The 25,534-nt window shown below is 39.3% G+C and overlaps 1 long non-coding RNA gene across 1 annotated transcript in view; it reads left to right on the top strand.

Annotated features, from left to right (window-relative positions):
* Positions 1 to 218: 218 nt before the first annotated feature.
* The window catches only part of LOC118500962, a 91,105-nt gene continuing 65,789 nt past the window's right edge, over positions 219 to 25,534 (top strand). The window contains exon 1 of the long non-coding RNA XR_004903531.1: positions 219 to 371. This is a non-coding gene — a long non-coding RNA (uncharacterized LOC118500962). The remainder of the gene's footprint in view (positions 372 to 25,534) is intronic.

The raw sequence follows: 25,534 nt of genomic DNA, 5'->3' as shown, positions 1-25,534 counted from the left end.
GTTATTACCAATGAAGAAACTGAAGCTGCAAGAGGTTCAGCCTGTTGTTGAGATAATAAGTGGCTGAGCAGGATTTTCACCTTCATCGCCTGCCTCAGCATTGTGCTCTTTCTGCCATACTACACCATGGGCCACTCCAGGAACTTGAAGGTGTCTATCTGAATGAGCTAGTCTGAGGCTCCTCTGCCTCTAGCATACCAAGGCTCCCATTTTCTCTCAGGTCCTGACCTGACTAAGCAGTGGGACTGTACTAGTCAAGGTGGCTTGGATCATGAGAGACGGTTCGGAAGTCATCATGTAGATGATCATGTAACCAGCCACAGCAACCGTCTTCCACTCCATCAGCTCAGTCCATAAAAATCCTGACATGGGTAAGTCTTCATTTTTGATTTGGTCCCTGTGTCATGAAATTTGTTTTTGCCTCAGTGGTGTTTGTTTCACAAATGAGTTCTGGGTTGAAGGCAGCAGGAACTAGTGCCTGTGACTCCAAGTCTGACAGGCCAGGGTTCAAATTCTGGTTCTTCACCAGTGCTCACTTGGCAGCCCTGTGCAAGTTTCTTCTATGTCTCAGTTTACTCATTTGTGACATGGGGATAATACCTTACTTGTAGGATTATTGTATATAGTGATGTTAATTATAGTTTTCCCATATAGCAGATACTCCAATAATGATACCATTGCTTAAATTCATTCATGGAAAAGAGAAAAAATAATTTAACTTTTCTTTCTCCTTGTTAGTGTTTCAGATCTGTCAAGTCTAGTTACTGCCCCCTTTTTTTTAGCTCTATACGTTTCTCATTTGTACTCAAACAAGCCTTTACTTCCTACAATTATATTTCTGATAGGTCCTTCTTCATATTTTCTCTGCGTTGTCCTCCCAGCTCTGTTTATTCCCCCAGATGGATTCTATTATTCTTAGCTTCTCTTTCCCTACTCCCTCTCTCTCTTTCCCTCCCTCCCTCTGCCCATTCTGCAACAGGGACCTTTTCATCCCACACTTCTTACTTGTTATCATACAGACAGTGTGCTTGCCTTGAGTTTGTTTCCAGCTCCCTTCAGTATCTGTCCTGTTCCAGGAGTTTTTGCAGCCTAAACACTGGGCTGTGGAAGTGACTTTCTGTGGTATGGAGGTGCATCTGGATTCTGAAGTCAGCAGCCTATCAAGCCCTACCGTGCATCTGGTAGAAAATGTTTCTGGCCAACAGGGAGCTCAATTATCTGTGTACTCCCCACTCCAAATCTCTCTTTCTATCTGTTAAAAACATCCAGATTTCTTGGGGTCCATTTAGGATGGAAAACTGTAACCACTTGGGAACTCTGACAGTAAAAACCATTGCTATCCTCCCATAGTCTGTAAATGCTGTCACTCTGCAGGCAATCAAGGCCCTCACAGTCCAGCTTTACATACAGCCTTTAATCAGAGGTTCTTAATCTGGGGTTGGGGAATACCTTGAAGTTCCCAGCAGAATTGTTTGTAACACTTTTTTTCCTGGATGGAAAGTTCTAAGCTTTCATCAGTTTCTCAAAGAGGTCCAAAAATCAAGATGATTAAATAGTTTAAGTACCCATTAATCCATTAGGCTTACACTTGAATCAAGTCACTGGCACATCTAATTTCCAAAGCCTTAGTTCTGAACCTCTTGTCATGCTGCACCCCTATATACTGCCTTCCTAGCCCACATCTTGCAACTTTTCTCAATTTCCTACCTGCTAGCTTATCCATGTTTCCTCTTTATAGCATTGTCCTAATCATCACAGCTGGTCTTTGGCTTTATTTTCCTGATAATGGCTTAGTTTGTCATTAGTGATAATTTCCTGATAATGTCTTAGTTTGGCTTTCCCACAGAAGCAGAGCCTGAGACTAAGTCAGGTGTCAATGGTAAATTTTGAGGGTGATCCTAGAAAACCTGAGTAAGGAGGTGGGGATGTAAGACAGGGTAGAGAAGAAGCTAATAGAAAATCATTGTCAAACAATAATGTGGGCAACTGGTTTCCCTACCTGAGATAAGTGAAGAGGAATATTTATCCACTATTAATCATTACCTGGAGGAGGGGGAGAGGAGACGTTAATTTTCTAGTGCTCTGGCTTGCCTAGCATGCAGCACAGTGGGCTACAGCAGCTAGAGTCATAGGTGATAACAGGTGGAAGTGGGTCTGACCCACACAGAAATAGTGCATGTTGAAGGGATACAGCTGGGCCCCCCAAAGTGTCTGCCATGTGACGTGACCTCAGCTCTACTTTATTTAGCTTCATCTTTTGACTAGGGTTTTTGTACGTTGGGGTAAAGACCCCTCCCAGCCCAGCTCAGTCTCTGAACTACCATTCATTATAGAAGGCATTCCTCTTCATTTGCTGCATGAGACCTCTTACTCTTTCTCAGATGTGAACAATATAATCTTGCTTCTGTCTGACTTCTCATTTTATTCCCTTTGCCTAGGATGTCTCTGACTCCTGCTAAGTACTTGGTCATAATTCAAGGCCAAGATGAAATGTTCTCATTTATGTAACACCTTCATAGATCCACCTAAGTTAGAATCAAAGTACTTATCTCATTTGGTCTCAACATTTCATGCTTGTTTCTATGACATTTGTGAAGCATCATAGGTGGATGTACTGTCTTCTTTCTTAAGAAGTGAAATCCTGAGGTTAGGGATTAGTTTATCAATCTTTGAGTCTCAGAGATGAATCAAATGCTTTGCACACAGGAGGTATTTGAAAAAGATATGCCAAGATGAAGTTCACAGTATCCAAGAATAGAGTTATTGACTACATCTTGTCTTTGGATATGAATTGTGAACTGTTTTGTTTGACGTCTGAAATCTGATCCCATATGTGGTTAATTCAAAGGACAAAGTCTATTTTCTTTTGTTTATCTTTTGTGACATGTTCATCTGCAGTTGCCTCTCTAGAAATTAGGGCTTTGGGATTACCCTAAAATGATCCTACAGAGAAGAATGTTAACTAACGCAACAAATACTTACTGACTACTAGCTATATCCAGAACACCAGAAATACCTGAAAGCACTTTCAAGGACCTCTCAATCTTGCTCTATCACTTCCTGGTCATGTGAACTTGGACAAAGAAATTTATCATCTATTGTCTCAGTTTTCTCTAAGAGGATTAGGTTCATTAGTTTTTTAGCAGTGTTTCTTATTCTGTGATGTTCACAGACACTGTGATGAAAACAATAAAGATAATTTTCTTTGACCTTTTCAACTCTTGCTTTTTCTTTTTTCTCAATACTGAACTAGAAATTAAGCAGTTGGAACCACAATATCTAGCCTGTATTTACAATCTTGGAGAGGTGCCTAGAACTCTTCTGTGTATATGTAGAAGTCTTCTTGCTATGACCAGATTGTAAACTCATTAGAGTAGTGTCATGTCTCTGTGCCCCAGAATATGTGCACTGGATTGGGTTATTATAAAATAATGAGGGACTAATGAAAATCTTTTGGGTAGCTTCAGACCCATCTCAATATTTCTTACTTGGCCTTCAAGGCTCAGTTGAGATGTGTCCCTCAGGAAACCTTTGAACATTTAGGTTGGGCTAGGTGCCCATGCAGTGGTCCTCTAGCATCTGGTGCTTGTCACATTATATTAAATTTATTAGCTCTGTTTCCATCTTATCAACTGTCATCTCACTGAAGTCAAGGACTATATTTTGGCTTCTTCTTAAATGGAGTGTCTAATATAAAGGATGTTTTCAGCCAGTGTTTGGGAATGGAATTAAACTCAGGTCAGGTGTACATGTTTTCTTGTATTGGAAGGAGGATCTATGGTAATTCCAGAGGTGAGAGATGTTCCCAACAGACCTTGCTCTAACATCTCCTTTTTCCCCTCATCTATTCAGTCTTTCATTACCTTCCTTGACTGATTTGCAGAACAGGTTAGATACAAATCTAATTAAGCCAAAAAATTTACAGTACTTCTGGGGATTGGTGTACTTACTTAGTTTCTAGAGATAATTGCTCACTCAAGCTCTCATTTTACCTTTTGTTTCTTTGTTCAGAGAAGAAAATGTTTTGTGCTTCCCAGAGGGTGAGAGAGGCTCCAGGTTAGGTTGGTCAACATAAATATTTGGTTAAATATTTATAAAAATATTGAAATATTTGTTGTTGGTCAACATAAAAATTTGGTTAGTACAGTGGGCATGAATATGCCATGTATGTTTTCTTGGAGGTATTGGTAATTTTAGAAAACTATTAGGTAGATTTTTAACTCTTGATGTGTCTTTGTCATTTTTATGGTCTTTTTCAGATATTTCTTTTTCTTTTATTTTATTTTCCATTGATTTTTCCTGCCCAGAAGCATTTTGATGCTTTGTTATCAGTAGCCTCAAGAGTTCAAGGGTGTGTCCAGGTATTGCCTGTACCAAAGGATGAGATTGATAGGGTTCCTTTCCACAGGGAGGCAAAGAAGTCCAGGGCTGGAGAGTGGGGACTGCTTATCCAGGGTAATCAGTGGGGAGAAGCCGACCACTCTATGTTCCGAGTAGCCTGGGTCCTAGACTGTGAAAATACAGTGTAAGTAAAACTGGGAGGGAGGGAGGATGGAAAATAAAGGATTAAGCTATGGAATATAACACTGTAGATCATAACAGTGTGAAATGTGAGCTATAGAAAATATGAAGTAGTTAAGGAGTGAAGGGGGCTGTAAGTGGAAGAAGCCACCAATAATATTCATTTACTGATGTCTCATAGATAATTTAGGGACAAGTGAAGCACCTTAAGCCACCCCAGTAGTCTGAACAGAAGATATAGACAAAAGATCCCTGTTAATTTGGTTTTGCCTTTATACCATAACACTTCCCAGCCCCTGGAACCCTTTCTGGAGTGGGATTGTACTATCTGTGGAAAGAGTAAGAATCTTAGGCAGTCATGCCTTTTATGATTTTCCTCCAACATCTATTACCCATTCATTTGGATTTTACTTAAAATATAAAAGTCAACCCACAGACCTACCATGCCTGTACTTCTCCTGTGTGGTATATGAGCCTGTGGGATAGCTATGAAAAGTCAAATACGAAACAGGTGCTCAAGCCCTGGAAACAAGAGAGAGTAAGAACAAATTGATTCCAGTACCATGCAAGAGACACCCCTATCCCAATGTAACCCCAAATGCTGCCTCTGAAGCCACCAAACCTCTCATGGCTTTGACCCTCCCATGCATATGCTGCTTATTATACCATTGCAGCACCAAAAGGAAAGGAAGGTTTCCGTGCAACTTGACCCACAGCTCCCCTTTCTGCTCACATACCAATGCTGGCATGTTCACTGGGAGAGTAAGAATTGCATTCTTGTAACCCAGCTGGACCACAATGCCATATCACTGTTTAAGATTTAAATTCCTTGCTCACAGGGGTGGGCAAAAAAGTAGGTTTGCAAAAGTGAGTACATGAAACAGTCTAGTATTTTTGTATTATTTTTCATACAAACAACTTTAAACCTACTTTTGCCCACCCCTGTAGTTGCCAAAAAGCACGCCAGGCCTATACTCATTCACTACTCCTTGGTGAACTGTCCACCAAAACCAACTCCAATTAGCTATTTAATAATAGATACAAATTGAAATCTAATTACTGAAAATCATGGACTGAAACCCAAGATTCTCAATTCAATAATTATCTCTTGATTATATAATGGAAGTGAAAGAAATGGAAAATTTATGACTGTCCACAGGAAGCTTAGTGGCTAAAGTAATTCAGTGCACATATTTTGGGCACTGACAGTATTAAGATCTGTGAGGAAAACCGACACAGTGTAGACATTGTTTTGGGTCTCAATGAACTCACAGTCTATTGAAAGATATTCAAAAGGCACTACCTACTGATACAACAAGATTTGTTGTACTTTCGGAGGTGAAACATTTCTGAATCCCAATTCCACTTATTGCAATAAGGCACTTCTTCTCAACTCAGAGTCACTTCTGTGATTGATTAAAGGATTCCAACTCCTGATTGCTATCATCCTGCAAAGAAAAAAAAAAAGAAATTCTGATCTGTGGCCTGCATGGTCTTGTTCTCTGCTATAGCTGTTCTTATAGGGTGTTACCACTGAAAATCAGGTTATTCTTTGGTGTATGACCTGACCATTGAAATAAGGGTTTCAGACACAGCCCTAGAGACCAGGTGTCCCTATCTGCTGGGAGGGCAAACAATTGAGTACAAGGAGCATTAAAATACAGACTTGTCCAAATCTTTCTGTCATTGGTGGCTAAAAGGGTATAAAGCTGTCTTTGATTTGGAGTTCACAGAACTGAGAAGGTGGTATGTTTGACATGTTTTCCATATTAATGTTTAAGATCCTCAATTTGATAGGAATGTTGGAATGGAGTTGCTGAGAACTTTTTACAATGTTAGAAGTACCAGAGGAGGTGCAGAACTGGGGGAGATAGACATAAGTTTAGTTTTGATCATGTTGATTCTTGGGCCCCTGTGAAACATCTGAGAACAAATTTTGAGTAGGCATTTGGATATAAAAGAGCTACCAGAGTGGCTGGGCTGGAGCTAAAAAAAAACTCTGTGCATCATCACCACATTATTATTAATCCTACATTGTAGATGAGGGTATATAACTTGCTGAAATCTCTCCTATATTCTCTCTCTCTCCTTTTCTCCCCCCCCCCACCCTCTTTCTCTTATTCCTGTATGCCTCTGTGCCTAGAGTAGAGTCTTGTTCATAGGAAGTGCTCAATAAATATTTTCGTATTTCCCAAAGGCTCCTTAGATAGACATCTCAGACCCACTTAAAATCTTCTGGCGACTCAGGTCATTTGGAAGAGTGTTTTTTTTGAAAATGTGAGCTTTCTGATGGCTGTTCTCTGGGAGACAACAGACGAGGAAACGCTCAGTGAGACTGCTAATTGCATTTACTGGACCACACGCCTTCCCTGGCTCTCAGAGGAATACATGTTTCCAAGAAATAATGAGGTTTGTCTGAGGTCCAAGGGCACTTAGACAATGGAGAAAACAAGTCCCTCAGGTTGTGGTTAATGTCTCTGCCTGTCTCAAGACCTAACTGGCTATTGCCTTATTGATGGCCGAACAACTAGCACTTTGAGATACTTTTGTTTAGATTTTATGTGGACAAACTTAAGGGTTTTTGTTTTTGTTAGTCTGGGTGAGTAACTCCTTGTTCAAGGGTTCCAGTGCTCTTAATGTGAATTGGATACAAGGTTCTGAATTTGGAAACTGAAGGCCAGGCTCTGTATGTTATTTCTGACCCCTGGAAGTGTATAACCTGGGTTGGGCAAGTAAGTCTTTTTTTTTAAAGATTTTATTTATTCATTTTTAGAGAGGAAAGGGAGGGAAAAAGAGAGGGAGAAACATCAATGTGTGGTTGCTGGGAGTCATGGCCTGCAACCCAGGCATGTACCCTGACTGGGAATCAAACCTGCGACACTTTGGTTCACAGCCCATGCTCAATCCATTGAGCTATGCCAGCTGGGTGGCAAGTAAGTCTTAATTGTGGGAGTTCTGTTTTCTTTACTCATAACAGGGGATTGATATTACCTGCCTCCTAGGGTGGTTGTGAGGGTTCAGTGAGATGGCCAGTACAGTGTGAAAACATGTACTACATGTACATTGAAAAATATCTGTCAAGTGTGAGCAAAGCATCCTTCTCTGGGTCTTTTGACAGTTTAAGAATTTTCAGTTAGAGAGATCATCTCATCCCTCACTTTATCCCACCTGTGGGTAAATTGAACTACTGTGCTTAGGAAGTACCCTGAAATAATATTTTAAACCACTGTAGTTGCTGCATATTGCTTTGTCTCTCCAGAATAGCCAGTCCTTTTGGGGTAAATTTCCTTGCTCTAATGATGTGTTCTGGTAAAGACTGAATATCATAGATCATGCCTTTAGCCAGAGGAATTGGCTCCTGACATAGGCCACTCATAGCCTCCCAGTCTTTTAACCATAGTTATTAATTCAGGAATATATACAGTATTCAACTGGGCCAATGTCTTTCTCTGGAAGATTAAATAAATACTGATCTTGAGGGGTACAAGTTTTCTTTCCTGTCAGTATGGGGAGAGAAGTAGAGGCCATGAGTAGAGAGAGTTTTGATAACAACATCAGTTCCTGAACTATTGTCATTGAGGCCAAATTTGGCCCTCCTCTTTCCAGATTCATGAGTGAGTAGATTATGCTTTTCGTTTACTCATATTCAGTTGGAGTTTTACACTTATAGCCATTGTAATTGTTCCACTTATGTACTATTGCATGCAAACTACTTCTAAATTTAGTGATATCAAACAACCACTATGAATTGTGGCATGGGTTCTGTGCATCAAGAATTCATACAAGGTACCGTGGGAATGGTGTCTCTCTTATCCACAATGGCTGAAGCCTTGGCCAATAAGACTTGAATAGCTGGGGTGACTCAAATAGCTCAAATGTTGGGACTAACATTGGGGCTGGTGGTTCAACTACTGAGATGGCTCCTTCCTACACATCACTGGCACCTGGGCTGGGATGACTCCAAAGCTGGGCTCACCTGAGACTATTGCTTGCAGCACCAGCATTTGGTCTCTCCATGTAGCTAAGGCTTCTGAAACTACAGTGGCTAGGTTTTAAGACAAAGTATTTCTAGGAGAGACATTGAAAGAACAAGCATTCAAAGCCAAACAGGTGATGCTGCATGACCATTTATGGCCTAGACTTGGAGGTCACATAGTATGATTCTGACATATTATTGAATATATGGGTAGAATCAATCAAGAAGAGGGTACACAAACCTCAGCATTTGATAGGAGGAATCTCAAAAAAATTAAGGCTATTAAAAATATATAACAATATTAACTAATAAATCGGTGTTGTTCTTTTTTGGGGGGCTAACACTGAAACTTTATTTTTTATTTTTTTATTTTTTATTTTTTATTTTTTTAAAGATTTTATTTATTTATTTTTAGGGAGAGAAGGGAGGGAGATAGAGATAGAGATAGATAGATAGAGAGAGAGAGAGAGAGAGAGAGAGAGAGAGAGAGAGAGAGAAACATTAATGTGCAGTTGCTGGGGGTTATAGCCTGCAACCCAGGAATGTACCCTGGCTGGGAATCGAACCTGGGACACTTTGGTTCCCAGCCTACACTCAATCCACTGAGCTACGCCAGCCAGGGCTCTATTTTTATTTTTTAAAATATATTTTATTGATTATGCTATTACAGTTGTCCTATTTTCCCCCCTTCACTCCCCTCGACCCTGCACACCCTCTCCCACCCACATTCCCCTGCTTTAGTTCATGTCCATGTGTCATACATATAAGTTATTCGACTTCTACATTTCCCATACTATTCTTACCCTTCCCCTGTCTATTTTCTACCTACCATCTATGCTACTTATTCTCTGTACCTTTCCCCCCTCTCTCCCCCTCCCACTCCCCTGTTGATAACCCTCCATGTGATCTCCATTTCTGTGGTTCTGTTCCTCTTCCAGTTGTTTGCTTAGTTTCTTTTGGTTTTGCTTTAGGTGAGGTTGTTAGTAATTGTGAGTTTGTTGTCCTTTTACTATACATTTTTTAAATGTCCTTTTCTTAGATAAGCCCCTTTAACATTTCATAAAATAAGGGCTTGATGATGATGAATTACTTTAACTTGACCTTATCTGGGAAGCACTTCATCTGCCCTTCCACTATAAATGAAAGCTTTGTTGGCTAGAACAATCTTGGATGTAGGTCCTTGCCTTTCATGACTTGGAATACTTCTTTCCAGCCCCTTCTTGCCTATAAGGTCTCTTTTGAGAAATCAGCAGACAGTCTTATGGGCACTCCTTTGTAGGTAACTGTCTCCTTTTGTCTTGCTGCTTTTAAGATTCTCTCCTTATCTGTAATCTTGGGTAATGTAATGATGATGTGCCTTGGTGTGTTTCTTCTTGGGTCCAACTTCTTTGGGACTTTCTGAGCTTCTTGGACTTCCTGGAAGTCTATTTTTTTTTTTTTTGCCAGCTTGGGGGAAATTCTCCTTTATTATTTGTTTAAATAACTTTTCCACTTGTTGCTGTTCCTCTTCTCCTTCTGGTACCCCTATAATTCAGATTTTGGAACATTTAAAAATGTCCTGGAGGTTCCTAAGCCTCTCTTAATTTTTTTTTGAGTTCTTGTTTCTTTATTCTTTTCTGATTGGATGTTTCTTTTTTCCTTCTGGTCCACACTGTTGATTTGAGTCCCAGTTTCCTTCCCATCACTGTTGGTTCCCTGTACATCTTCCTTTATTTCACTTAGCATAGCCTTCATTTTTTCATCTAATTTGTGACCAAATTCAACCAATTCTGTGAGCATCCTGATTACCAGTATTTTGAACTGTGCATCTGATAGGTTGGCTACCTCTTCATTGCTTAGTTGTATTTTTTCTGCAGCTTTGATCTGTTCTTTCATTTGGGCCATTTTTTTTTGTCTTGATGTGCCTGTTATGTAGTGGGATGGGGTAACCCACATCACTGGGTTTTGACATTGTATGTGGGGCAGGGGTCTGAGAAGGAACAATAGCACTTGCTCCGCTCTCTGCCAGATTTCAGTCACTTTCCCTGCTTCCCACAAGCAAAGTGGGCCCTTCTAGTGCTGATTCCTGGTGGATGGGCTTGGGTATGTTCTAGGACCCTGTGAGTCTCTCTAACAAATTCTCCTGTGAGACTGGGAGTTTCTCCTGCTGCCTCACTCCCCACGGGTGTTTTCAATCAGTGGTTTAAGGCTTTATTTCCCTGCACTGGGACCCTGGGTTGCGTGGTCTGTCCTGCTACCCCGTTTCACCTGGCTTATTTGCATGTAAATGTGGGGCTTCCAGGTCTGCTAGCCACCTTGCATGCCATGCCCCATTCCACAATCTGCCACCTCACTGGGTCCACCAGCCACTGCTTTGCTGTGAACTCTCTCCCCACCAGCTGCCCATCAGTGCCCCTTCTACAGGTCCGGATGAATATGTCTTCTTTAACTCCTTGGTTGTCGGACTTCCACACAGTTCAATTTTCTGTCAGTTCTGGGTGTTTTTTGTTTTTAAATTGTTGTCGTCGTCCTTCTTTTGGTTGTGCGAGGAGGCACAGTGTGTCTACCTATGCCTCCATCTTGGTCGGAAGTTTTCTTCTTCTAATTCTTCTTTTTCTTCTTCTTCTTTATCCAAGCTTATCACTCTATCCCCTCCTCTCTGTCTTCCTCACTCTGATGTCCTCAGAGCTCACCTGCTCCAGGGAGCTCTCCTTGACCTTCCCTATTTTACTCAGAAATCTCTTGTAATCCTTTGTTAAAAGGCAAAAAATTCATTTGCACTAAAGAGAAACTGGAGTATCCTTATTAATCAGTGTTTCCTTGATGCCGGTGATGGTCATTCTTAGTATAATATTAGGCACATAATTGCATGACAGAGCCATAGATGTTAAAAGCTTAAAAGAGTGTGAAAAATGATATAGTTGATAGTCTTAATTTTGTAGATTCAGTTCAAAAGACCTTTTTAAATTCAACTCTATGCCAGTCATTGTGCTAAGTACAGAAGATACAAAATTAAGCTAAGCACACAGAATATCTATATAAAATATTATAATCCAAGGAAGAATTTTCTAAAGCATATTCTGAAAAGTTGGGCCCAACAGACTGTTAAGCATTGTATCGAGAAAGTTATATTGTCCAATATTTGAGAAATATAGGATTCAATACAATTAAACATGCTCTCTATTGTAAGACTTTCTAATGTGCATCTATTAGACATGAACAAACTTTGTCATATAAAGATTACTGAATGAAAGTGCATTTCACACCTACAAGATAGAGGTAAGGTTCTCTGACTTCATAGCTCCTTTCCTTGAAACTGACCCCTGAACTATTTTACCATGGAAAACATTTTAAGAGTGAGACTAGAAGGGAAAAATCAAAGCATTCCTTTCCCATTTCTCCCTTCCCTTTTCAAGGTAGCTTTGTTCAAGGCCTGGAATTCTGCCTCAGTGTCCCTGTGTGTGTTCCCCTTTCTGAGGAAATGCAGACACAGCCCTGAACCTCAGTCTACTGGTTGGGAAAGCCCAACAATCTAGCCTCACTCTGGTAGGAACCTCTCTCCTGTGTCAGATAGCTCATGGGCAGACACTCTGCTTTAAATGGACTTAAGTTCCAAACGACGGTGTTTGTTTTCACCAGAATTTGAGAATTCCCCGATCCATTAGATTGGGCCTTCAATGCTGTCTGCCTGAAGCCTGCATGAGTTAACAGGCACCTTCTTGGTAATTGACAATAAGACTAGCTATCATTTACCAAGGAATTACCTTGAGTTAGATCCTGGGCTACAAAGTATTCTCAATACATTATATTAGGTTAAACCACACCAAATTACCACTTTTTGTGGGTCAAAACAATTAAATATTAGCAATTGCATGGTTTCACTTAGTATCACTTAAACTTTACAGCATTTATGTGACTAAAACCTTAGGTGGGCCAGAACAAAAAAAATCACAGATATCATGGCAGCTGAATAATTTGTGTCCTTTCAAACTGATCATCTTTAAATCTTTAGAACTTACAGAGGCTGAGGGTAGCTTGGGGGAAGTGGACAAGGGGACTCCTACTGGCTGTGCCAGCCATTTTTCTACTTCACAGAACAGTTAAGCTCTGGCCCACAATTTCATATGGTAGTCTGTCCAACAAAAGTCCTCCTGTTAACCAAACACACCTCTCCTTAGATGGTGGTTTAGTAACATTTATTATTAAATTGTTCCTCCACCACTCCCAGCAATTAATTAAAATATTCCTTCTAGCCACATATTCTACTCCCCACAAAAGAAGTTTTGGAAAATACTTCTCCTACTTCATTTTATTTTCAGTGATATTTTAATATGTCATATATACCTCCTTGGAAGTTTTGATGGATTTCATCTGGCTCTGGGTATATGCTCACCAGTTTTCAGGTGAGGAACTCAGAGTCTTCAGATGAGTTAATGAATTTGTTAAAGTCATAGGGACAGTATGTGCTACAGCTGGGATTTGAACTCAGTTTGAATGATTCCACATCCAGTTGTCTTAACTGTTAGGGATCCAGCTCCTGCTGCCCTCAGAAATAGTTTTCCCTGGTTAATTTATCTAAAAACATGGATCTTAAGTGTATGACCAGCCTGGGCTTGAATCCTGCTTTACCACTTACTAGTTGTACCTGTAGGTTAAATTAACCTCTCTGTTTCAGTTTCCTCATCTATAAAATGGAGATGAAGCTGCATCCTTAAAGATGTCATGAAGATTCAATTACTTAAATATACTAGCTATTGCTATCATTTCTTATTCTCTGTCTTCGAACAGCTAATTTGTATTTTCCTTGCTTTTCAACCGCCCTGTACTGCTGAAGACCTGCTGTGGTTGGGGCTAGAATTTATATGACATGTAGCCAGCCTATTCAAGAGCCCTCAGAATCTGGAATCTCATCCCCCTCTCCACTTGGAACTGATGCCAGGGATCCTAAATGGCCAACAGTAGGGGATTATATTATATAAATCAAACAGTCACCAATAATCTCCTAGTGTTAGATATTTAGATTGTGCCAAAATTTTGCAATTATAAACACAAAGAGCAGGGACAATTAAAGAAAAATGAACTAGAACATTTAAAAGATTGAAAAGCTGAATATATAAACAGACAGTGGCCAGACCATATATGACAATAGAACTCTGACCTACAACTTCTGCAGCAATCAACCTGAGAAGCCAAACTACACCTCTGCCAGGACTTGGTCAGTGACTGCCAAATTCCCTGTCCTGTGCACCCACTTCCAACTCAGGACCAACCAGAGAAAGCCAAATATGTTCCCCAAATCAATCACATAAGTTGCTTTGCTAACCTGACTTTCGCTTCCTCATGCCAACAATCTCTAGTTAAAGCACATCTGAAGCTTTCTCTTTGTTACTACTAAAAAGATTTCCCACCACCCAATCTGCCTGTGAGTCTCTACCAAATGTAATTGATGGTGACTAACTCCTTGGTATAGCAAGCACAGAATAAGCAGCCTCTGCTTCTTCTCATTTGGGTGGTGTTATTTATTCCCACAGTTTTTCTGGAGGTTCCACTGAGATAGGGTTGGCACTGCCTGTAACCATGGATCCCAGCCTATAACAAGGTGTGGCAGCCACAGAGGACCTTGTGTCTCACTGCTGACAGCTTATAGAGTCAATGCCAACAAGGTAAGTGATCACTTGGTCTGGACACCACACTCTCATGTTGAATTTCTTGGCATCTATTCTCAACTTAGTAACCAGGTTTTATTATTAGTTCCCATTTGCTTGGCATCCTTGATGAAATCAAGCCATTCCTTTCCATCCTTTTGCTTTTTCTCTTTTGTGTCTTTACATAGGCCCTGTAACCCTGCTGTTTAAGTCACCTTCATAGATGGGTGAGTCTGCAGTTCTCACAAAACCAATAGTCACACAAACTTTGCTGTGGGTCACCAATAAAATTGGGTAAAGTTCTCCTTCTATCTAGATATTTTGTTCTAAAAACTTAGCTTTTCTTTCTTTCTTTTTTGTGCCCCTGACTTTTTAAAAAATTTTATTTATTTATTTTTTAGAGAGGGAAGGGAGGGAGAAAGAGAGAAAGAGAGAAACATCAATGTGTGGTTGCTGGGGGTCATGGTCTGCAACCCAGGCATGTACCCTGACTGGGAATCGAATCTACGACACTTATCCTTGACTTTTGAGTGGGGTAGTGCTGCCTGCATTTGGAGGTAGCAAACTGTCAGATTGTGGTCCTGAGACACAAAATGCACAAGCATTACTTTCTACTGTTGCCAGCTCTCATGGGGTTAAGTATACTACATCTTTTCCAAGTCTTGGAAAAAAACTCCTGTCTTATCTGTACTCTCATCGCAATCCTAATTTTTTTCATATATTTCTAAATGGCATAACTTCACCAAGATAATTTGGGCTTTCAGTGGTTATTCTGGGGACTATTTGAAGTTGAACAAAATCATTCATTTGAGAGATGCTTTGGAAAATAAAGGGAATTAAAATTTCCCAGACCCAATGTGTGGTGTTTGTTTGTTTGAGGTACAGAGGCCTTAAAAAAAATTCTGATTTAAAAACTACTTTATTAAAAGACTTTTTGGCCAAAGTTAATGAGTAATTTGACAAACCTAAGTACCAGCATTACTTTTCTTCTCTAGTAAATCATCTCATTCCTTGTCCTATAGTTACCCCATATATATAGCTCTCTTTCTCTCTGTTCTTCTGATCTGTCTCCTGCAGATAGCTCTCTTTCTCTCTGTTCTTCTGATCTGTCTACTAACTGTGTTGATGCTTCTTACCTCTTTACTTTGACAAGATGCCCTACATTTTCACAAAGACTCCCTTGAAGACCTCAATATGTCACTCACCTGTAAACATCCATTTTGCACATAAGCCAGATGTGCAGGCTATAGTAGAATTGAAACCTTGAACCTTACTAGAATTAAAAACTATAATTAAGCATTTGCCTAAATAGTTGCTGGTCATGTCAGATGACCAGCAACTTTTCATCTAAGAATTGAAAATTGTGTTGAGTTTATACAACCTATAGTTATCTGACATATCAACTTTTACACATGTCAGTTGGAGCTTTAGATACTACATGTGGATGGCAAGAGAAATTGGACTGACCCAGAAAGGGACCTGTATGACCTCTCTTTCCACAATAAATCTGAAGGTCAAAAACCCCTGAAAGGCTCCTAAAAACCAAATGTTAAACATTTCCAATAATATTGATTGAATCAAAATGTAATTGTGCAATCAGAGAAAAGATGATACGATAGAGATTTTGGGATAGATCAGTAAATAACTTCTGACAACATTTGTGAGTTAAAGAAGGCACAGACATAATAACATCTCTTTCACTGGAGACCTAATAAGGAAACAAATTAGAATGGAAAACATCTTTTACATGGACTATAATTCCTGGTAGAACATTTTGAAAGGGCCCTAGAACAAAAATGAAACAAGACTCCAAATAAAGTATGGACTTGCAGATGAAACAGTTAGGTGGCCTACTTCCTAACAACACTTATGACAAGGATACTGATAGAATTTGTAAACAGAAGGTACAATGGGAAAAAGATTATCCTATTTTGGAAAAGAAAAACCAAGTCAAGGAAAAGTCTCCCAGTTCAGATCAATGAGAGTACTTCACAGAATGAAAAAGAGCTCAATATTCTGCTTTAATCTTAAGTATATAAGGTAAATTAACTACAAATATAAATGACCACCCTCACCAATTCCTACTAGATATGCACACTACTTTTTCTACATTGAACCTTGCCAACTTTGATCAACCTCTCCCTTGGGAATTGCTTATTCATTATTTATGTGAACACTACAAGCCATGTTTCCAATGGAATAGAAAAGACTGCAAGAAACATATCACTAATTGTAGAAGGAGTTATTAATGGTACTCCTCTTGCCCTAGATAAATAGCATCAGTTGCAACTTGTTGGCATGAGTAGTATTGGACAATTGCATTGCTCTAGTTGGCTACTTGTGGTGTTTGTGTCATTGCTAATAGTCCCTGTTTACTTAGATCAATGAAACAGGCAATACATTAATAAATCAGGCTATACTTCACCATAAAGAAAAAGAGACTTAACCCTTTAAGGCCAGTTTTTATGGCTTATGGGATTTGTTCCTTTTGCTTGGATTGGGCAATTGGAATTCCTGGTTTCAATCATCTTTTTTTAATGCGATTTATTTATATTTTTATTAAATATTTTATTATTATTCTATTACATTTGTCCCATTTTCCCCCTTAGCCCTCCTCCACCCAGCCCACCCCTCACTCCCATAGTCATTCCTCACCCTATGGGGTTTCTATGGTCCATGTCCATGGGTATTCTGGGATGTTCCTTGATGAGCCTCTTCCCCTTCTTCCCACCCTTATCCCTCTCCTCACTCCCTTCTGGTCACTTTCAGTCTGTTCCTTGTTTCCTTGCCTCTGGTTCTATTTTGCTTATTAGTTTATTTTGTTCATTAGGTTCCTCTCATAGGTGAGATCATATGGTATTTTTCTTTCACCAATTGGCTTATTTCACTTAGCATAGTATTCACCAGTTCCATCCATGCTGTCCCAAAAGGTAGGAGTTCTTTCCTTCTGCAATGTAGTATTCCACTGTGTAAGTGTACCACAGTTATTTGATCCACTTATTTACTGATGGGCACTTAGGCTGTTTTTAGCACTTGGCTAGTGTAAAGTTCTATTGTATAGAACTGGTCTGAACATAGTGGTATGTAAGTTCTTTTGAATTGGTGTTTTGGGATTCAGTATTTCCCAGCAGTGGAATTGTTGGGTCAAAATACAGTCCCATTTTTAGTTTTTTGAAGAAATTTCATGCTGTTTTCCAGTGACTGCACCAGTCTGCATTCCCACCGATAGGGGACTAGGGTTTCCTTTTCTCTACATCCCTGTCAGCACTTACTGTTTGTTGATTTATTAGTGATAGCCATTCTGACCACTGTGATGTGTTGATGGTGGTTTTAATTTGCATCTTTCTGATGACTAGTGATATTGAGCATCCTTTCAAATGACTATGGGCAATCTGTATATCCTGTTTGGAGAAGTGTCTGTTCTTCAAGTCATATGAACTGCCCTTAAAGGGTTAAGTCACTTTTTTATGGTGAAGTGCCCCTTTTTTAAAAAGTATATTTTACTGATTATGCTGTTACAGCTTTCCAAATTTTCCCCCCTTTATTGCTCCACTGTCCTGCACCCCATGCCCTCCAGCATTCCTCCCCTGCCTTAGTTCATGTCCATGGGTTGCACATATAAATTCTTTGGGTTCTCTGTTTCCTATACCCTTTTTAATCCACCCCATCTATTTTATGCCTACCAATTATGCCTCTTATTCTCTGTACATTTTCCTCTCCACTCTTCCCTTCCCCATCCCAACTGATAACCCTCCATGTGATCTCCATTTCTCTGGTTCTGTTCCTGTCCTAGTTGTTTGCTTATTTTTTTTTGCTTTTTAGGTTCAGTTGTTGATAGTTATGAGTTTTTTTTTTTTTTATCATTTTACTGTTCATAGTTTTTGATTTTCTATTTCTTAGATAGGTACCTTTTACATTTCATATAATAAGGGCTTGGTAATGATAAACTCCTTTAACTTGACCTTATCTGGAAAGCACTTTATCTGCCTTTCCATTCTAAATGAAAGCTTTGCTGGATAGAGCAATCTTGGATGTAGGTCCTTGTCTCTCATGACTTTGAACACTTCTTTTCATCCCCTTCTTATCTACAAGGTTTCTTTTGAGAAATCAGTTGATAGTCTTATGGACACTCCTTTGTAGGTAACTCTCTTTTTTCCTCTTGCTGCTTTTAAGATTCTCTTTATCTTTAATTTTGTGTAACTTAATGATGATGTGCCTTGGTGTGTTCCTTCTTGGGTCCAATTTCTTTGGGACTCTCTGGGCTTCCTGGACTCCCTAGAAGTCTATTTCCTTCACAAGATTGGGGAAGTTTTTTCCTTCATTATTTGTTCAAATAAGTTTTCAATTCTTTGCTTTTGTTCTTTTTCTGCTTTTCCTATAATGTGGATGTTAAGAGTGCTTAAAGTTGTCCCATAGGTTCCTTAGCCTCTCCTCATTTTTTTGAATTCTTGTTTCTTCATTCTTTTCTGGTTGGATGGTTATTTTCCCCTTTAATTCCAAACCATTTATTTGAGTCCTAGTTTCCTTACCTTCACTGTTGGTTCTCTGTATATTTTGCTTTATTTCACTTTGGGTAGCCTTCATTTTGCATCTGAGCTCAATCAGTTCTGTGAGCATCCTGATTACCAGTTTTTTGAACTCTGCACCAGATAGGTTGTCTATCTCCTCATCTCTTAGCTCCTTTTCTGGAGTTTTGATCTGCTTTTTCATTTGGCTGTATCTCTGTCTCTGTGCACCTGTTGTGTCATAAGGGGTGGAGTCTTAGGTATTCACCTGGGTAGGGCAAACCTCTGTGCTGCATAGTGACACTGTCTGTTGGTGGGGGAGTGGGGGTCAGAGAGAGAACAATGGGCTCACTTGCTCGGCCCTAGCCTGCCCCACTTTCCAACAAACTCTCCTGTGAGACTGGGAGTTTCTTCCACCATGGAAACCCCGGCTAGCTTTGAGTCTTTAGTTTCCCATTCAGCCAGCCCTGCCTTGCCCACATGGTCTGCCACCTTGCCATACATCCTCTTTGCTCAGTTTTCCATCTCCTATCTCTGCCCCTTCTACTGATTTGGGTGAATGTTTTTTAACTCCATGGTTGTTGGAGTTCCATGCAATTTGATTTTCTGGCACTTCTGGTTGTTTATTGTTTTTAAATAGGTTGTTATCCTTGTTTTGGTTGTGTGAAGATGTGAAGCGTTTCTATCTACACCTCCATTTTGGCCAGAACTACCTTTGTCCATTTTTCAGTTGGATTGTTTGACTTCCTGGTGTTGAGTCATATGAGTTCCTTATATGTTTTGGAGAGTAAACCCTTGTCTGAGGTATCATTGCCAAATATGTTCTCTCATACAGTTGGTTCCCTTTTCATTTTGATGATGGTTGCTTTAGCCATACAGAAGCTTTTTAATTTGATATAGTTCCATTTGTTTATTTTTTCCTTTCTCCTAGGCCAAGGGAGATAATCCTTCCAATCATCTTAACAGGACTATTAATTGTTATTGTTCTTGTCATAGTGGTTGTAGTACTGGTCCATTACTTTCTGTACAAAGTTATAAGTGCTTCTGCACAGCAGCTATCTCATCAAATGGTTGCCATAATGATGTGACTATAAAAAGTTTAAGAAGATCTTTTGGTACAATTGACTGTGGAGAAAACTGGGCAATCCCAAGATGATCTGAATCTCTGGCCTTCCTTGAATTAGTCAACCTCTCGCAGGTGAAAGAATAATAAAAAATGGGACTGAGGGACTGAATATACAATGACTAGTTTATATAGAACAATGGAACTTTTTAACCAAAGATCTAAATATGGAGTTTGGACTTGGATAGCTTAGATTGGAAGTCAACAAACTTTTTGGTAAAGTTACAGATAGTAAATAGTTTAGGTTCTGTGGGCCACATGGTCTCTGTAGCAACTAAAAGTCATAGACAGTAGTATATAATGGGCATGACTGTATTTCAATAAAACTTTATCTCTAAAAACAGGTGGGCTTACTAGGTCTTCTGGCTGTATTTGCTGACCTTTGGTTTACACCTCTGTAAGTGAAAAAGGTTCCCCTTCTTTAATAAGAGGAGTAAATGGAAGGAAATCAATACTGACTGACTTCATACTATGAAGTAAGCACCATACTTAGGGCTTTTATATTCATCATATTATTCAATTCTTGCAATTTTATCCCAAAAGCTAAAACTGACTGGCTACAATCACATGACCAGTGGGAAACAGAACCCTCTGACTTCAAAGTTCTCTGTCTTCCCCATCATCACAGCTTCTCTTATTTCCCATCCACATGTCTTCACCAGCATCTCTGGCCACACTTGCTTCTGATTCTGTAGAATCAGAACAACAGCAACAACAACAACAACAACAACAACAACAAAAAGAAACAACAATAGATGGTAAATTTCATTCAGCAATATATTAATAATATATATTCTTATTTATATTTAAAAATCACATATGTTCTTAATTAATCTCTACAAAAATCCCAGGAATTATATTTCCCCTGTTTCATAGATGAGGAACACCAAGTTCACAAACCTGAAAGTTGGCAAGTTCAGCATGAGAACCCCAATTTCCTAACTCCTAATTCCCTAACTAGAACTTTATTTCTTGGTCACCAGTTTTTAAATTAACACAGGAGAATATTTTCTCTCTCTCTGGAGCTCTCTAAGTATAGTTTCCAAGTCAATTCTGACCAACAGAAGTAGCTGAGACTGGATTAATGGTTTTGGAGGGAATATCAAGTTGAATGCAATGAAATCCTGTTAAAGCAATATGGAGTGGTGTCCAGGAAATATCAGAAACTCTGGTAGTTTGTCAACAACTTGGCTATTGGAAGTCCACCTGGATTCCTCTTTAAGGAGTTCCTTAAAGGAAAAATGACTTCTCAAAGCATATGACCCTTAGATCACCCAAAGTTCTAAGCAGGAAGAAACCACTGTCTTTGGCTGACATTTTCTAAACTATAAATACATAAGCTAGGAAGTCTTTTTATTTTGTTAAAGCTGTGTATTGAAAGAGAAAGAATTCAGAACTATTTCAAGGTGATATGATTGGAAACTTTTTAGACTTCTTCATTTTGCACCCACAGTTTTAGGCAATTTTCTGGCTTGACTTGAGGTGAACTTGTGAAGGAGAAGTGTGCCTGTCTCCTGGTCTCCATTTGACCTCCTTTCTATTTGGTAGCCTGTATCAACAAAAGTGTTGGAATCTGCATAGAAGGCTTGAGGGAAAGCTTTCAGTGGAGCTGGTCTGATAAGGGAAGTGAGCCCCAACACTGTGTGACTGTGTCAAGATCTGACTTGAACCTCAGGCTTTAAAATGTCACTAAGGATAGGCAAGAAATTAGAAGAGTGTAAAGGAGGTTTGAAAAGGGGATGGGAAAGGAAGGCAAGGAATGAGAAAGGATGGAAGAGAGGGGAAGAGAGGAGAGGAGAGGAGAGGAGAGGAGAGGAGAGGAGAGGGGACATCTACTTATATCTCTAGATCCAGGTTCATACCTGTGCAAGCATCTAGCATTTCTGCCTCCATAAAAAGAAGCAATTTTTCCTTCAACAAGATCCATGCTGAGTAGCCAATATAAATGACTAATGTCCATGACAGCCTCCTACCCCAAAGCCTTGGCCTTCACAAACTCTGATTATCAGGGAACCCTATAGTAGTACCTGCTGTAAAGGACACTTTGAGTTCTGAACCTTTCTCTCTTTGTCTTTGACCCCTCAGAACCCTTCTTTCTTATAATGGGCTTGATTATAACCCACAGAATATTAACACCTCTGTCATAGGGGCACCTGAATGGTCAATGTTTTCAAACATGCTCTGGGAATCTATAGGGCTTCTTCAGACACCCCACAGACAAAATGGCCCCTTTCACCCTCCGCTTTCCTACCCATCCAAACAAGACCCTGTTCAATTTGGAGTAGCTCACTGTTGAACTGTTTTGTATATTGGGCTTTTGTTCTTTTGAAGGAGATTCCAAGTCTAAAAAATGTTTGATAGTCATGGGTGCAGCCCCAGCACTCTACATGTCTCATTCACCTTTATACCTCTGGTGCCTACCACAGAACCTGGTACAATGGAGGTACTTAATAAATATTTATGGATGAAGACAAATACATATATTTCATTCATTCACCTATTCATCTATTCACTGGAGAAACACTTGTCCAACTCATATTTGGGTATGAGGACCATTTACCCATAACTTCTGTGACCCTATTGATGGCCAGTCTTCAGTTAGCCAATGTATGTCTCTGGGAAGTGGCCCCTTCTTACCTCACTGCACCACCTTTCTGTGACCTGTGTTGTATCCCAGACCATTTCAGTCTAAGGGTTAAAAGTGAGGTCATATTAACAGTAACAAACATTATTTTTTTTTGGCTTTACTCCCAACCCACTATTGCACATTTTCTCTCATTTGCTGGCCTGATTTCTCTTTGAGACATGCTGTTGTAATCTTTGTGTCCTTACTCACACACAAGGTAGAAGTTGTGGGAAGAACCTTTTGCTGCACAGATATGGAGCCATAGTAGAATGTGTATCTGAAAGTGCTTTGATTAAAGGAAAAAGCTCTTTAAAGGTCAGGGGTTGTTATTAAGTAAGGCTGTCTCTCAACCAGCTGGGTACTTGTCAGAAATTTAGGATGCCAAGGAGAAGATACTTACCCAGGATAATTGATGTTGTTGTTAAAAAAGCACTTTGTGGTCAAGTCTCAGCCAAATCTTAGCTTTCCTCATGAGGAAAACCCACAGTAGTGGTGTCACTATTTGGTATTGGCATTGTTCTGCCAGCTATTTAACCTAGACTTGTGGTCCTTTGCTTCATTCAGCTAACATTTAATGACTACCTTTTAATGTTTTATCTATTCATCTGTTCATTCATTAACTGATTAATTCAACAACTACTTTTTGCACTCCCACTCTGTGCTAAGGATACAGCAATCAATGAAATAATCTGAGAATTCTTTGGATTTTGTATTCTAAAATGGTAGCAACATGTAAATAAGAAGAGAGATAAAGATGGAGATCTATCTGGAGTTTCAGATGATGTTAAGTGCTGAGGAGAAAAATAAAAGCAGGGAAGAGAGTTAGGGAGTGCTGGAGGGATGTGATGACAGATTTAGCTCACATGGCCCAGGTAGAAAAGAGCTCATCACAAACATAGTGGCAACTCTGTGATCTAGGGGTTCTATTTTGTAGATGAAGAACCTTGGCTCAGGAAGGTGAAGTGACTTGGTTGAGGTCACACAAGGAGTTAGTAGTTGAGTAGGTATTTGGACCTAGATCTGTGTGACTGTATATCCAGGCTCATGCTACATTACCACATTTAAAAAATGTGTTAAACACAGGGCTAGATTAAGCCAGGATGTATAGAATCCTTCCTTTCTGGCATTAACAATTCTATGCCAGTGGTCTTTTCTAATGGCTACAGAACATTTTTAATTTCTATCAGCAATACCAGAAATGCCTGATGCTATGTTACCTTCTCTCCTGCCCACTTGGGAGTAATTATTTCTGGTTGCAGATTGGTCTAAAAGTTACTGAACAGTGAAAATGGAAGAGACTCCCTGCTGTCCCTTGATGCTGTTAAAATTTACCAGTGTGGGATGCATCAATATTATTCATGGTAATAAATTATTTAGATTTTTAAAATAATATTTATGAAGCTCTTAAAAGGTAATGCTGACAAAATCTAAATACATGGGATGCCAGGGCATTCTGGAAGGGAACCACACAATCAGGCTGTTGGTAGGGTGAGAAAGTTTCTGGGCCAGTGAATCCTTTGTGGTCTTATGTAAGAGGCATGTTGCTACCTTGCCATGCCTTGAGGCCAGAGCTTCCAGAATCATTAGCTAGATCTTGTAGCTAAATTCCAACCATGAACATAGGGATTGCCTTTTATTCTGCTGTACCTGTAAAGTCAGGCAGAGTGCCTGATACTTAATTGATGTTTCAATAAATGTTTGTTGAATGAATATTTATATGATGACAAAGAGATCTAAAACTGGGCAATACAAAGAATGGGTGCTGGAATGGAGAACATACATTGTTCTTTCAATGTTCTCTCACCTATTCCTGAATTAACTCCTGAACCCTGGAATTACCTCTGTGTTAGTTTCCTAGATTTGCCCAAAGAAATATCATAGACTGAGTGGCTTAAATAGCAAAATTTTATTTTCTCATAGTTCTGGGGGCTAGAAGTCATTGGGGTTAATATCTTCTGAGGTCTCTCTCCTTGTCTTGTAGAAAGCTGTCTTCTCCCTCTGTCTTCACATGGCTTTTCCTCTGTACATGTCTGTGTTCTAGTCTTTTTTAAAAAATTTGCTATAGTCTTTTCTTATTAGGAGGCCAGCAATATTGGAGTACATCTTACACTAATAACCTCATCAAACCCAAATCACCTCCTTAAAGGCCCACCTCCAAATACAGTCACATTCTGGAGTGCTGGTGATTATGACTTCAACTTGTGGGTTTTGGGAAAACAGAACAATCTCTTAAGTAAGCAAATTACTTGCACTTAAGTTCTTCTGTCAGCTCTACTCTTGCAAAGGAACCCAAACTAAGCTATAGCACTATTTAATGTCTCTCTTCCCTCTCTTATCCAAAACTACTTATGTATCTATCTATCATCTATCTATCTATCTATCTATCTATCTATCTATCTATCTATTTATATATCTATCTTATCTGCTTGTTGTTTTTTGTTATAATTGTTGCTGTTGGTGCTCTGTGTGTGTGTGTAGATTTGTGTGAAATTGTATCCCAAAAGATCTGGTCATCTGCACAAGAAATTCTGTAAGGAAAATTACAACAGTATCTGAGAAGTAATAGGCCTTTCTTTCCTGCCTGATTGTCTAGTGCTTTTGAGAATGCCACGCTGCTTCCTGAGTTGTCACATGCCATGCAAACCCCATTAAAGGCTATACAAACACCTTTTGAGCTTTCTCACAGCTAAGTAATTATGTCTTGATTGATGGAAAAATAAGCACACTTTGATTACTTATGTAATCTTGAATTAATTACATTACTTCCAGATTTGTATGTTATTGAGGAAGGTGGTTATCGACTGATTCCAATTAATGTATAACAACTTTATGATATATGTAGAAGCTTTAAACACTTAAGATTTTATAGCTCCCAAGGTTCAATTTAATTCATTCATTCATTCATTTATTCCTTCATTCAACAAATATTTATGGAAGTTTTAATATGTAGATGTGTTTTGGGAGTTAGTGTGGTAGTGTAGAGAATGCATAACACTTGGTATCTGCATTCTAAGATGAGAATATAGGCATCCACATAAACAAAATGTGAACTGGCAATATAGAGATTAGTTGTTCTCGATTTCTGTTGTCATCTTTCCTTGTATCAGTCCAAATGGGAAAATAAAGACCATTTGGAGGAATGTAATGTAGGGAATTGGT

The sequence above is a fragment of the Phyllostomus discolor genome, chromosome 5 (assembly GCF_004126475.2).
Source record: "Phyllostomus discolor isolate MPI-MPIP mPhyDis1 chromosome 5, mPhyDis1.pri.v3, whole genome shotgun sequence".
Classification (NCBI taxonomy): Eukaryota; Metazoa; Chordata; class Mammalia; order Chiroptera; family Phyllostomidae; genus Phyllostomus; species Phyllostomus discolor.
The sequence above is the reverse complement of the archived record's forward strand: the minus strand, read 5'-3'. Positions and strand labels throughout refer to the sequence as shown.